At 41.3% G+C, this 12,940-nt stretch overlaps 1 long non-coding RNA gene across 2 annotated transcripts in view; it reads left to right on the top strand.

Annotated features, from left to right (window-relative positions):
* LOC135221124 (uncharacterized) overlaps positions 1-12,940 on the top strand; it is a 177,500-nt gene that overhangs the window by 115,336 nt on the left and 49,224 nt on the right. The gene's annotated exons all lie outside the window — the stretch shown is intronic.

Below are 12,940 nucleotides of genomic sequence, written 5' to 3'. Positions count from 1 at the left end.
CTTTAAATTGTAGTTACATGCCAAAAATGAAATTTTTACAACCAACTTAACTGTTTCTGTCAGGTTTGAACCTCTATAAATTAAGATTTCATACATCAACTTACCTGTCAGATATATACATAGCTAAGACTCCGTCGTCCCCGACAGAAATTCAAATTTCGCGCCACTCGCTACAAGGTAGGTCAGGTGATCTACCGGCCTGCCCTGGGTGGCAGGACTAGGAACCATCCCCGTTTTCTATCATATTTTCTCTGTCGCCGGTGGTATCAAACATTGTGTTATTACCTCCTGACTTGGATTCTTTTTTCAACATTTGATCAACGTTTTTCAGCTTTTTGGTGACGTATTTGGATCGTGTTTTGGCATTCGCTACTGTGGACTGTTTTTGGAATAACTCTTTTGGAATTTTCTCAGTATGTCTGATTCTAATGTGAGTGTGAGAATGTGTGTGAATGTGAGGCTGCAGGGTGAGGATACCGAAAGCTTCGGTTGATCCTCACACTGTATGCCGTAAATGTAGGGGGGTGGGTTTCAGTGTTCTGCGTTTTAAACACTTGTAAGGAATGCGAGGGTTTGAATGCAGAAGAATGGAAGACTTTGACTTCTTATTTGAAGAAGTTAGAGAGGGATAGAGTTAGACGACTGAAAGGTGGGAATTCAAGGCCTATTGAGCCTTCACGGATAATTCTAACCTTCTACTGTAGATTCTCCTATAAATCTCATTCTCAGAGTGTCTTTTCGGATTCGGCATCGGAAATCGCCAATCTGAAAGCGACTATTCGAGACATGAAAAACCAAGATGGCTGACTCGAAAGGTAAGGCTAGTGATAGTGAACATTTTAGTGAAGTGAGTCCTATCAGTGTTGTGGAGGGGGCGTTTGATCGTCCCTGCGGCGCTCCCAGGCCTAGACCTCTTCCAAGCCTCACATGCCCAGAGGAGAAGGAAAGTCGAAAGCCTTAAGGAGGTCGTGGGGAATCCCCAACGGTCAGACGTCCCTTCAGCTAGCTCTGCTTCATGGCAGCCAGCTCAAGGGCGCTATAGAAAAAGCGTCCTTCGCGAGTGTTTCTCGTCCTCTCCCTCTCCTCACCTAAACGAGGGTGGAAGGAGTCGAAATTATCGAGACCGCTGAAGCGTCAATATGAAGCAAGACATTGATTCAAGCCCAGAGCGCTTCTCGGATGACGCCCCGCTCGTGCTATTAGAAGGCGAAGGTGGCGTCAGCGTCACCTGACGCTTATGAGGAAGTACCACATCATGCTTCTTCCCCGAGTGATGACGAGAGGCGTCATGCACTAGACGTAGGAGAAGCCTCAAGAAAGATAATTATGGCGGTTCAGGAACAACTGTCATCTCTTGTGGGAGTTTTAGCGCCCCGTCGGAAGGACGTGACGCTTCCAATTAAGAAGTCTCGTCCTCTCGCACCTGCTCGAAGAACGGGGGCTGACGAGAGTGTAGTAAGACAAGAAGATCGAAAGACGTCTTTTAGAAGTGAAGCGTCATTTCAAGCGGATCTTAGACGTGACGCTCCGTCCAAGATTGTGACGCCGAGTAGGAACGCCCTTAGAGAGCGAGCGTCTTCCAGACGCGAAGCGTCATCAAAAACGTCAACAAGAGACGTCTATCATCGCTCGGAGAGCGGGAAGCGTCATACAAGACGTCTTCTAAAGCGCAAGAGAAGCCGCAGGTTGTGACACCTTCCAGGTCGATCAAAACGGGAAAAATGGAAAGACTTTCTTATTCCCTTAGCCCCTCTCCGATCAGGAGTTTGTCTCCTCCAGAAGAGGAAAGTTCTGAAAGGAGAACAGAAACTCAGAATTATCACGAGTTGGAGCAAAACTCGGATGATGACGATCATGGAAGAGAGGGGCTTGTCCAACTATAAGGTGTTGACTACCCTGCTTCTGGAGGAATACGGAGACGAGTTGACTCCGGCTGCTCCTCCTTCTCCGCGCTCGCTCTTTTCGAGTGCGAAGGCGAAGAAGCCTTCGTCTTTTCTGAAGATGAAGCCCACCATCTCGATGAAGCGGGCTTTACACGCTTAGACTCCTGGATGAAGTCGAAGAAAGACCTTAGTCAGGACAGTATTTTGCATGCCTCCAGCAAGATTAGCTGGGAAAAGAGGCATATGGTACAAGACGGGGGAGGATATGGGTATCGCTCTCCCTTCTACTACAGAGGCAGACTTTTCGACGTTAGTTGACGCCTTCAAGGCGTCCAAGTCTTAATTCTGCTCGCATTACATGGAGTATTTCAGAAACTGGATCATCTCCTCAAGGGACTTTTCCATGTATTGGAAGTCTTCAACTTCTTAGATTGGTCCCTTGGGGTGATGTCCAAGAAAGCTCACGATTCGCAGGGAATCGAACCTGAAGCCCTGTTATGCATTTTGTCTTGCATCGAACAAAGCAGTACAGGATGGATCTTTGGAAGTCTCTTCATTATTTGGAGCAGGTCTTTTGAAGAAAAGGACAGTGTATGGCGCCTTCTTAACAAAGGCAGTCTCGCATGCTCAGAGGGCAAGCTCTACTATATGCACCTCTGTCGGACTATTTGTTCCCTTCTAAGTTAGTGAAGGACGTAGCTCACTCTTTAACTGAGAAGGCGACACAGGATCTTCTGACGCAGTCAGCTAGGAAGAAGAAACCTGTTTTTAGTTTCGGACAAGAAAGAACCTAGCATTCTAGGCAGCCCTTTCGAGGTGGTCCGATCTCCAGACCTCCCGCAAGAAGGAAGGCTCCAGAGAGAGGTAGGTCCGCCTTTCGTCCCTTTAAAAGGGAAAATGAAAACATTTCTCCTCCAAGCACCAGTAGGTGCCAGGCTCCTGGGATTCGTGGAGGCCTGGACACTGATAGACGCAGACGCGTCTTCACTAAATATCATAAGGAAGGGATATCGTATCCCTTTCCTGAATACTCCGCCCCTAACGTCAATACCAAGGGAACTATCAGCCAAGTACAAGGATCCTGTGCTGAGGGATACTCTTCGATCGATGGTGGAAACAAATGTGGGACAAGAGTGCAGTAGAACTAGTACTGGATCAAAACTCCCCGGGGTTTTACAATCGCCTTTTTCTAGTGGCGAAAGCCTCGGGAGGCTGGAGACCAGTACTAGACGTCAGCGCTCTGAACAAATTTGTTCAGAAGGAGAAGTTCTCCATGGGAGAATTCTCGCTTCAGTCTAGCGTCATTACGACAAGGAGATTGGATGGTGTCTCTAGATCTCCAAGACGCCTACTTTCACGTCCCGATCCACCCTTCGTCGAAGAAAGTACCTCCGTTTTCATGACGGGGGGAAGGATCTTCAGTTCAGAGCCTTGTGTTTCGGCCTGTCCACAGCTCCTCAGGTCTTCACAAGCCTGATGAGGAATGTGGTCGAGATTTCTTCATCTCAAAGGAGTGAATGTCTCGATGTACCTAAGACGGTACTGGCGCTCATCAGGGCCAGATCGGAGAGACAGTGTTTGGAGGACCTAAAGTTAACTCTGGATTTGACCAAGGCGTTGGGATTGCTTGTGAACCCTTCGAGAAGTCTCAGCTGACCCCAGACAAGACCTAGTCTATCTGGGGATTCGGATGGATTCTCGGGGTTTTCGAGTTTTTCCTTCGCAAGAGAGAACCGCAAAAGGTTTGAGGATAATCTCTCTCTTCTTAGAGAAGCAGCAAACGTCAGCGAGGGAATGGTTGAGCCTTCTGGGGACGCTTTCCTCGCTGGAACAATTCTTCCCTCTCGGAAGACTTCATATCCGTCCACTTCAATTCTTCCTCAGAAGTCTTGGAGCTGGGGAAACGGACAACTGTCGGACGTTTTTCCCATTCCAGTGGAGGTAAAGGCACACCTACAGTGGTGGTTGCTACCTCTGGAAGAGAACAAAGGGATCTCTCTAAGATCACAGAACCCAGACCTAGTGTTGTTCTCCGACGCGTCGGAGACGGGTTGGGGAGCGACATTAGGCTCGGAGGAAGTGTCAGGCACCTGGGAACCAGCACAAGGTGTCCTGGCACATAAATTGCAAAGAGCTCTTCGCCGTACACCTGGCTTTGAAGAGCCTAGAACCTCTGGGTGAGAGACAAGATAGTGCAAGTAAACGTGGACAACACCACCGCACTTGCCTACATTCGGAAACAGGGAGGGACACACTCCTCGTTCCTTTACGAACTCACGAGGGACCTATTACTTTGGACGTCTCACAGGAACATCTCCCTGCTGACAAGGTTCGTAGGGAGGGAGTAAGGAATGTGAGGGGGCGGACAGGCTCAGCAGGAGGAAACCAGGTCCTTCATACAGAATGGACTCTGCACGAGGAAGTGTGTCTCGATCTCTGGTCTCTGTGGGGAACTCCTCATGTGGATCTCTTCGCAACATACATTTCAAAAAGGCTCCCAGTGTTTTTGCTCGGTCGTGGAAGACCCAAGAGCAATTATGGTAGACGCCTTCCTGCTAAACTGGTCTCGAGTGGACGTTTACGCTTTTTCCCCATTCAAAATCCTGGGGTTAGTATGAAAAAGTTTTGTGGCGTCAAAAGAGACGAGGATGACTTTAATAGCCCCCTTTTTTACCTGGGCCGTTCCCAGGAAATGGTTCACAGGAGGTGTAGAGTGGATCGTAGACTTTCCAATAGATACCCCTACCAAGAAAGGACGGATCTTCTCAAACAACACACTTCAAGAGGTACCATCAAAACCTCCCCGCTCTCGCTCTGACTGCCTTTCGACTATCGAAAGACTTGTCAGAGCGAGAGGCTTTTCTCGACGAAGTGGCAAGCGACGATCGCGAGAGCTCGCAGAACCTCCACTACGAAAGTATACCAGTCGAAGTGGGAGGTCTTTAGAAGGTGGTGTAGAGCAAGAAGTTGTCCTCCTCCTCTACCTCTATAGCGGAAATTGCTGATTTCTTGCTATTCCTGAGAGTAAAATCTCATCTAGCCGTATCCACAATAAAGGGATACAGGAGTATGCTCTCGGCTGTATTCAGGAACAGGGGTTTGGGTTTAGATCTGGCAAATAACAAAGATCTCCACGATCTCATAAGATCTTTTGAGACTTCAAAGTCCTAAGGAACCAGTACCTCCTTGAACTGGAACTTGGACGTAGTCCTCAAATATCTGTCTTCGGATAGATTCGAGCCTCCGCATCGGGCATCATTTAGAGACATAACTAGAAAATGCCTATTTCTTTTATCGTTAGCGACGGCAAAAAAAGAATTAGTGAGTTACAAGCTCTGCAGGAATAAAGTAGGATCAAGGGAGACTCGGCGATTTGCTCGTTTAAGACTCTGTTTTTAGCGAAAAACGAGAATCCCACGAATCCCTGGCCTAGGTCATTCGAAGTCAAAGGAATGTCTAGTCTCGTAGGCAGAGAAGCAGAGAGGTCGCTATGCCCTGTTAGAGCTCTGAAGTTCTATCTTCAGAGGAAGCGTCAGTTGGGAGGCTCTAGACAAGGTCTTTGGTGCGCGGTAAAAGACCCCACAAGACTGATGTCAAAGAATGCTCTAGCGTTCTTTGTAAGAAACGTCATTACGGACGCTCATAAGGTCTGTCTGACGAACAATTACAACTACTGAGGGTAAAAGCTCATGAAGTAAGAGCGGTTGCGACGTCTCTCTCGTTTTATAAGAATATGTCGCTTAAAAACATTATAGATACGACATATTGGAGATGCAAACTCAGTATTTGCATCTCATTACTTGAAAGACGTGCGTGTGACGTATGAGAAGTGCTTTTCTCTAGGTCCTATCGTATCGGCAGATACGATTCTGGGTACGGGAGCCGACACCAATCCTTAAAATGTATATACTGTTCTTCTGTTTGGATATGGTCGAGAATCTCTTCGAACAATGGAGGATTCAGGCTCGCACGGGCGGCCGTCTATGTTGTTCATAGAGAATTCTCGTCATATCCAATTAGTTGAGTATAATTTTTTTTTTTTGAAAAATTTATGTATGTGGCGGGTTTAGTGGTTTTTTGAGTTACGGTTGTTGTGACTAGTTTGGGGATAAACTCGTAACAATCCTTAGTTCTAACACATGGTTAGGATCAGGTGGTCGGGATTGGTTGTGTGCTCCTTCATAAGGTGTATTGTCATATAAGTGGATCAGCACCCATTGACAAAGTCCTTTTAGGCTCTGCTGAGTAAGTGGGTAAGACCCCACTCGGCAGACCCACAAGAACTCTTGGCCATAGATCACATATCTCGCTAAAGTTTCTTGAGGTGATGGCAAGACTACTGGGCAAACACCCACCAAGTCTACACCTATCAGGTAGGAACCAAGGTTTATTTATACCTACAACATATGTTGTTTACCTGTCTATTCCATATAGTAGCTGTCTCTACCCTCCACCGAAGGGTGCCAATCAGCTATTATATATCTGACAGGTAAGTTGATTGTATGAAAATGATATTGTTATGTTACATAAAGTTTCATACATACCTTACCTGGCAGATATACAATTAAAGGCCCACCCAGCCTCCCGCGCAGGAGACAGGTGGAAGAGAGAAAATATGATAGAAAACGGGGATGGTTCCTAGTCCTGCCACCCAGGGCAGGCGGTAGATCACCTGACCTACCTGTAGCGAGTGGCGCGAAATTTGAATTTCTGTCGGGACGACGGAGTCTTAGCTATGTATATATCTGCCAGGTAAGTATGTATGAAACTTTATTGTAACATAACAATATCATGTTTTGGTATTTCCAGAAAGAATTTTTTTAGATTATTAATAGAAAGGTTTACCCTAAACTTTGAACATCTGTTCAGATCCTTGGGTATGGTGACGTAAGGGTTTTGTTTCTACAGCAAGTTGACATTCATTATCACAGCTTATTATTCCCTCTGTTGATTTGCACATAGTGCTCTACTTCCCAAAAACAATGCCATGTTGAAGTGACATTGCAGTATCATCCTTTTTTCAAGTTGGTCACACATTTGCCTAACCCAATGATTTTTTTTATGAATTGCTCTTTGGCCTAATCCCTGAATGCAGAACAGCAGTTTACAGTTACATGGTTATTATGATTGTTTAGTTAAGCCAGTTGTTAAAATTGTACAGGGTTGCAAGTAATAAATGCATCTTGTATTTTTAGTGGCTTAGTTAAACTGTTTATTAGTATTGGTATCCAGTGAGTAAACTTTAAAAAACAATTTCAGTTATTGAATAAAGATAGAAATTTTATTTTTAAGATGAAACGCTTTTGGTCAGCCGTTAGAGAGTAAAGTATTTTTACTATGAATTCTTTCAGTCAACCAACTATGATATGGTGATGATGTAACATGCTTAATTGTGAGGCCAGTATTGAGAGGCTATTTAAGTCAGAAAGGGAAAGAGAGCAAAAATGGTATCAGACAAGGAATCCATAGAGAGGCTGGGGAGTAGAGATCAAAAGGCTGATAGGGTCAGGGAAGGGGTGGCATACAATGCCAACAACAGCCATCAGTTAGATACTGGGTAGACATGAAGACCGTAAGATGATCAGTGGGAAATCCGAGAAAACTTGGAGCAGATGAAAAAAAATCAGTCAGAAAATGCACAAAAGTAGAAAAGAATAAAAAAAAAAGTCATCAGATGCCAAACCTGTTATCTATGAATGCTTGTGATGCACTTATAAATAATATTTTTTTATTGTTCGGTATTTATCAAGCTTAAGATATTTGTACCATCAATCCATGCATCTTCTTCATGAAGTCCTTTGTATGACAATCTTGCCTTGCCTTGGTTGAACTATTATTTTCAAGTATACTATGTATAAAAAGCAGTTCATTGTCTCGATAAAGCAATTTCATGTTATCTGTACCCCATCTAGAAGCATTACCTGTCGTCATCATTTTTACAGATAGGTGTTGCTAGCAATGGAGGGTAGTGGTTATCTGAAAAATAAAAAAGTGTCATTCAGACTTTCCAGTAACAATAGTTTCCTGTCTTTAGTATTTGTCTCAGTAACTCGTGTCACACTCACTTCAGAGCTCCTCATATATTGTCGATTTTCTCACCTCTTGTGTTTTATGTTATGTTTTTTGTAATTTTCTATACTTAAATGGTTCAAAAGTCTTTGGGTTTTGGGAAGGTCATGCATTTGTAATACAGGTAATCAGAATTTAGAATTATTTTCAGCAATGTGTCTCTTTTTACAATTATCAGTATACATGTAATGTGTGCTGCATTCTTTTTGTTTGTACATGTTTGTAAGATCTTTCCATTTTTGCATTTGTGCACTCATACCATCATTTAGGAAAGGTTTGAGCTTTGAGCAAAGACCTCTTTAATAAGTAATGTTGTACAACTGCAAGGGTCTTCCTTCTCTCTTCATAGATTACCATCTCTTATTATACTGTAAATCTCTTTTTATCTTTTATACAAATACTTTATGCTTCTCAAATAAGGTTGTTTGAAAGAGAAAGTGGGAAATTGAAATGATGAAGGAGATTTTAAGGCTAATTCTTAATTTTTTATTCAAAGCAAAGGAGTACGTGCACTTGATAATAGCCCCTTTCAATTGTATTTTTCAATTACATACTGTAGTTTGTTAACAAAGCTTGGTGCCAGTTCCTTGCTCGAGGGCAAGGAGACTTGATACTGCTCTGGAGAAAATGAATGTGAATACTTTTATGGCTGCAGCCCCTCTCTTTTGTGACAGCTTTTTGTTTTGGTTATGTTTCTCGCTATAAAATATGCAGTTCAATACAAAAGAGTAGAGTTTGTTTGCTTGGTTTCTGTGGTGAGTAAGGTCATAAATTCCTTTTTCTATCTCCAATGCAATAAGTTTACTTGTAAATATCTGGAACAGAGTAAAGACTGTAATACATTAAGTATCACAAAAGATAAATATTTATATCCAAGAAAAATGTGATGGTTAGTATACACGAATGCTTCTCGTATGAACTAAGTAGTGTTAGAGTCGTCGACAGGCATTTTTTTTTTTTTACGGTTAATTTTTTAGTATTAATAGAGCTCTCTAAGACTAAAATTACAGAATTTTCTAGAAAGGAAGGCTTGGGACCTGTGACCTGTCTTGACTTGCATTTGGAGTGATTTGTAGACGGAAGTTATTCATTCACTTGGTATTCTACATTGTACTTACAAAGGGTTTGTTCATTGAGAGAGAATTTATCAGTTTTGAGATGATTGTTGAACGAGACTTGACAAAGGGGGTGTTGAAACAGATGCTGCTTTCAGTTGTTTGCTGAATTCCCATCTCTGAATGATAGGAAGCAAAACAGAATTTTATACGGTTATTAGTGATGGCAATTCAGTGGAACTCATGTGGTTTGTTTTGGTGAGCTGATAAAAGATATGCCTTCAAGATAATGAGATGAATATATGCATGACTTAGTGTTGTAGTGTAATATTTTTTTTTTTAATCACAGTAGTATGTATATTGCAATGAATTATTGTCATGCACATGCTATGTTTATGATTTTAAAGACACCATTGTCATGGTCAGAAGTGCATTTAAGAAATAACCAGTGTTTTGTATTTCAGTATTATTTTCCTGTTTTCTTACATGTTTTCTTAAATACCTTGATGTCCAAATTCTAAATATCGTAGATGGTCAACTTGAGCAGCCTTGACAGTACACTACTAGTTGTTTCGAAACTTGATGTGAATACACGAGCAGATTATAGATTTGCCTGGTTGTGTAAGAGTGGCGGTCTGGCATGGGTGCTGCAGAGAACTTTGTTGTAAAGCTGCTGTTATTTTATTTCTTTTATGGTTATCATCATTACAACTGTACTGGTATAGTATTGTCTCCATATGACCTATTATGAGAGGCTGTGGCTTTTGTGTCAGTACCTTGGGCATTTAAAGTAAGGGAGGAGGAGATTTATTTGTAGTGATAGTAAGTTGTGTAGACTTAATATTTGAATCATCAATGGGGAAATGCTTTTCTGGCCTCCATTTTTTTTTCTGTTTTTTGATCCAGTTTTTGATATGAGGCCAGTGAGCTATTAAAAAAAATGGGAAAAAAAATAAAAGTATTGTAGTATGTGTAAGGTTAGCGTTTAAAGAATGTTTGATTTGAACCAAAGAGATGCAATAGCCAAAGTCTTTATTGTTGGTGTAGATGCCTGTGGCGGCCACCCCATGCCTTGCCTCCTTCAGTCCTATTGCTCCTCCTTATCCACCCTCTTTCAATTGTACCAGTAATTTTGTTGCGCGCGAAGTCTTTCTGTGCAAGAATCTTTATTAAGAAGTGTGAGAAAGATGTCTGAATCTAATCACACCAATCCAGCAAAGTTCTATTCTAGAGAATATTGTCCGTAAAATAGTAATTGGTACACGCCAAGCTTTAGATGTACCCAATATGTGTGCAATGTTGATATGTAGCAATACCAGTTAAACGTTTTCCTGTTGTTAATATTTTGTAATGATCAGTTTCGCATTCCAGAAAGTGGTCCTTATGGAAAATGTTTGCAGGATTGAAATTGCTGGTCCAGTTAAACATACATGGTAGTTTGTAAAGATAATGACCGTAGATTAGTCTAGATTCTATAATTGATCGTTTCATTCAGACATCTTTTGACATATTTGCAAATTTTATTGTTATGTCATTTTCAATAAAGATTTTCTTGTATTTCTTAGTGAATTTTTTTAATCACCTTGTGGATGTTTTACATAATAGAAAGGAACGAGAACATGGTCATGGTGTATCAAGGAACAATAATATTAATTCAGTCGGCATGAGGCAGTAAGCGTTTGTCATACATTGTCCAAATTTTGAACGCAGAGAATACAGGTGAACTTTTAAAACATACTTGTGTGAAATGTCCAAGCTTCAGTTAACCGAGATTGTCATATTTTGGATAGATATAAGTCAAATATGGAAGTTTGCCAGAATCCTTATAACACATTTTTCCCAGTTATACTACTCATTCCTCACTGATGATGTTAAATTTTGCAGAGGGGAAGGCAAGACTTAGAACTACCAACGACCTCCTAGCCAGAGTGGTAGGTGGTGTTATCAGGGAAAAAACCTGAATATAAAGGATAATTAGAACCATGAAATATCTCGCAGAGTAGGATGCTCAATTTCCGTTTTTTATGAACATGATATAAATAATTGTATTTATTTTTCGTTCCTTTCTTAAGAAAGATGGAATAGCAAATATAACTGATACACCTGAAATTCAGAAGTCAGAAGGAATGAATTTGTTCCTTGCTTAAACATTTCAAGATAACAGGATTCAACCATTGCACTGGGAAAACTATTCTATATGTGACTTGTATCCAAGGTAAACTTTAAGCAAAATTGCCGATATCAGTAAACATGTCTGCCCCATTCTTATGAGTAAGCAGATTTGAGTGGCATTTCCCAGTTGATTATATATATTATATATTCTGATGATCATTATCTAGAAAAAATAATGTATTACAAGGCCAGTCAGTTAATTCTATTCCAAACTGTGATACAGATATCACATCCGTTTATTGTCTGTTGACTCTGCCCTTAACGGGTTTCTGCTGAAGACAAGAAAGCAAGTATATAGGAAAAATACTTCCTCAGCCAATAATGAATTTTCTTAGTATATTACGGCTACTACTGTAATCTGGTTCATCAAAAAACACACAATGACCATAGACTGGATTGTTTAAAAAAGACAGTTTGAAAGCATCTCCGAGAACCAGCTGAAATCAACCTTAATTTGGTGTTTACTTCTCACCTCGGTGGTCGCGGGTTCGATTCTCGGCCATTCCACTGAGGAGTGAGAGATGTGTATTTCTGGTGATAGAAGTTCACTCTCGACGTGGTTTGGAAGTCATGTAAAGCCGTTGGTCCCGTTGCTGAATAACCACTGGTTCCATGCAACGTAAAAAAAAAAAAAAACATACATACATACGAAATCAACCTTAAATCAGACAAAATGAGTTAAAAGGTTTTGAGATCCTAGGTCATGGAGTTAAAGTCATGTAAAAGGCAAGAGTTATAGTCGAAGATCAAGTGAGCTTAATTTCATAACCAAAGTTCGGGTCAGGCATCAAATATATAGAGAGAGTTCTTTTGCAGCGTCCCTTCGGCCCCTACTTGCAACCTTTGTCATTCCTTTTACTGTACCTCCAATCATATTCTCTTTCTTGTATCTCACTCTCCACCCTCTCCTGAGAATTTGAAATCTATCATTGTCAATCTCCGTTTCAGGACTGAATGACCTCATAGGTCCCAGCTCTTGGCTTCACTTGGATATTCTGTTTTGTTCTATGCTCAATTAAGACCCTTTTCATAAGTTCAGTGTGGCAAAATTTTAAGTGAAACTCAAGCCATAAACGAAGATGACGTTGCATTCAAAGTAGGGGTCACATTGTAAGCCTAAGTCACACTTTTAAGTGCATATTCATTTAAAGTACATTATATTAATATCAAAGTAATGTAGAGGTCACAATGAGGAGGCGGGGCTTTCTATCAACCTCAACCAATCAGGAATCACGAAGCAATTGGATCCCTATGCACTCATACCCGAAAATAAATTCCTTGAAGTAAGAACAGGTCAGGTCAAGTAGTAACCGCCTGGCACGTGTTAGTGAGTGGTTATCATTTTAATTAAGGTAACCACAAAAGGTATAGTGGACCTAACGATCAGTGTTCCTGTTACTACTCTGTGTACTTTAGGCATAACCTCATCATAAGGTTCAGAGATGCACTGATCAGAATTGTTGCTGTTGAAGCAAATTATTGCGCAGCAATTTAAAATTCAAAATTTGAAAGTATCTCAGTGATGGCTGACACTAATTACGACGATGCAATTTGATATTTCTCACAGACCAATATATTGTGGAAAGACTTAACCATAGCATTATGTATATGTATGTATAAACTAACTGATGCGAAGTTTGTGTTGGCTACTTTGTGTTTATTATATTTTTTCTCTATTGCTGTATATCAAAAGTTATAAGGTTTTAAAGTAGGTACAGTATACGTAGATCTTTACTGGTTCTTCTCTGACAAACCATAGTG

This window comes from Macrobrachium nipponense, chromosome 2 (genome assembly GCF_015104395.2).
Source record: "Macrobrachium nipponense isolate FS-2020 chromosome 2, ASM1510439v2, whole genome shotgun sequence".
NCBI lineage: Eukaryota > Metazoa > Arthropoda > Malacostraca > Decapoda > Palaemonidae > Macrobrachium > Macrobrachium nipponense.
This window is presented reverse-complemented; position numbering and strand designations above follow the sequence as displayed.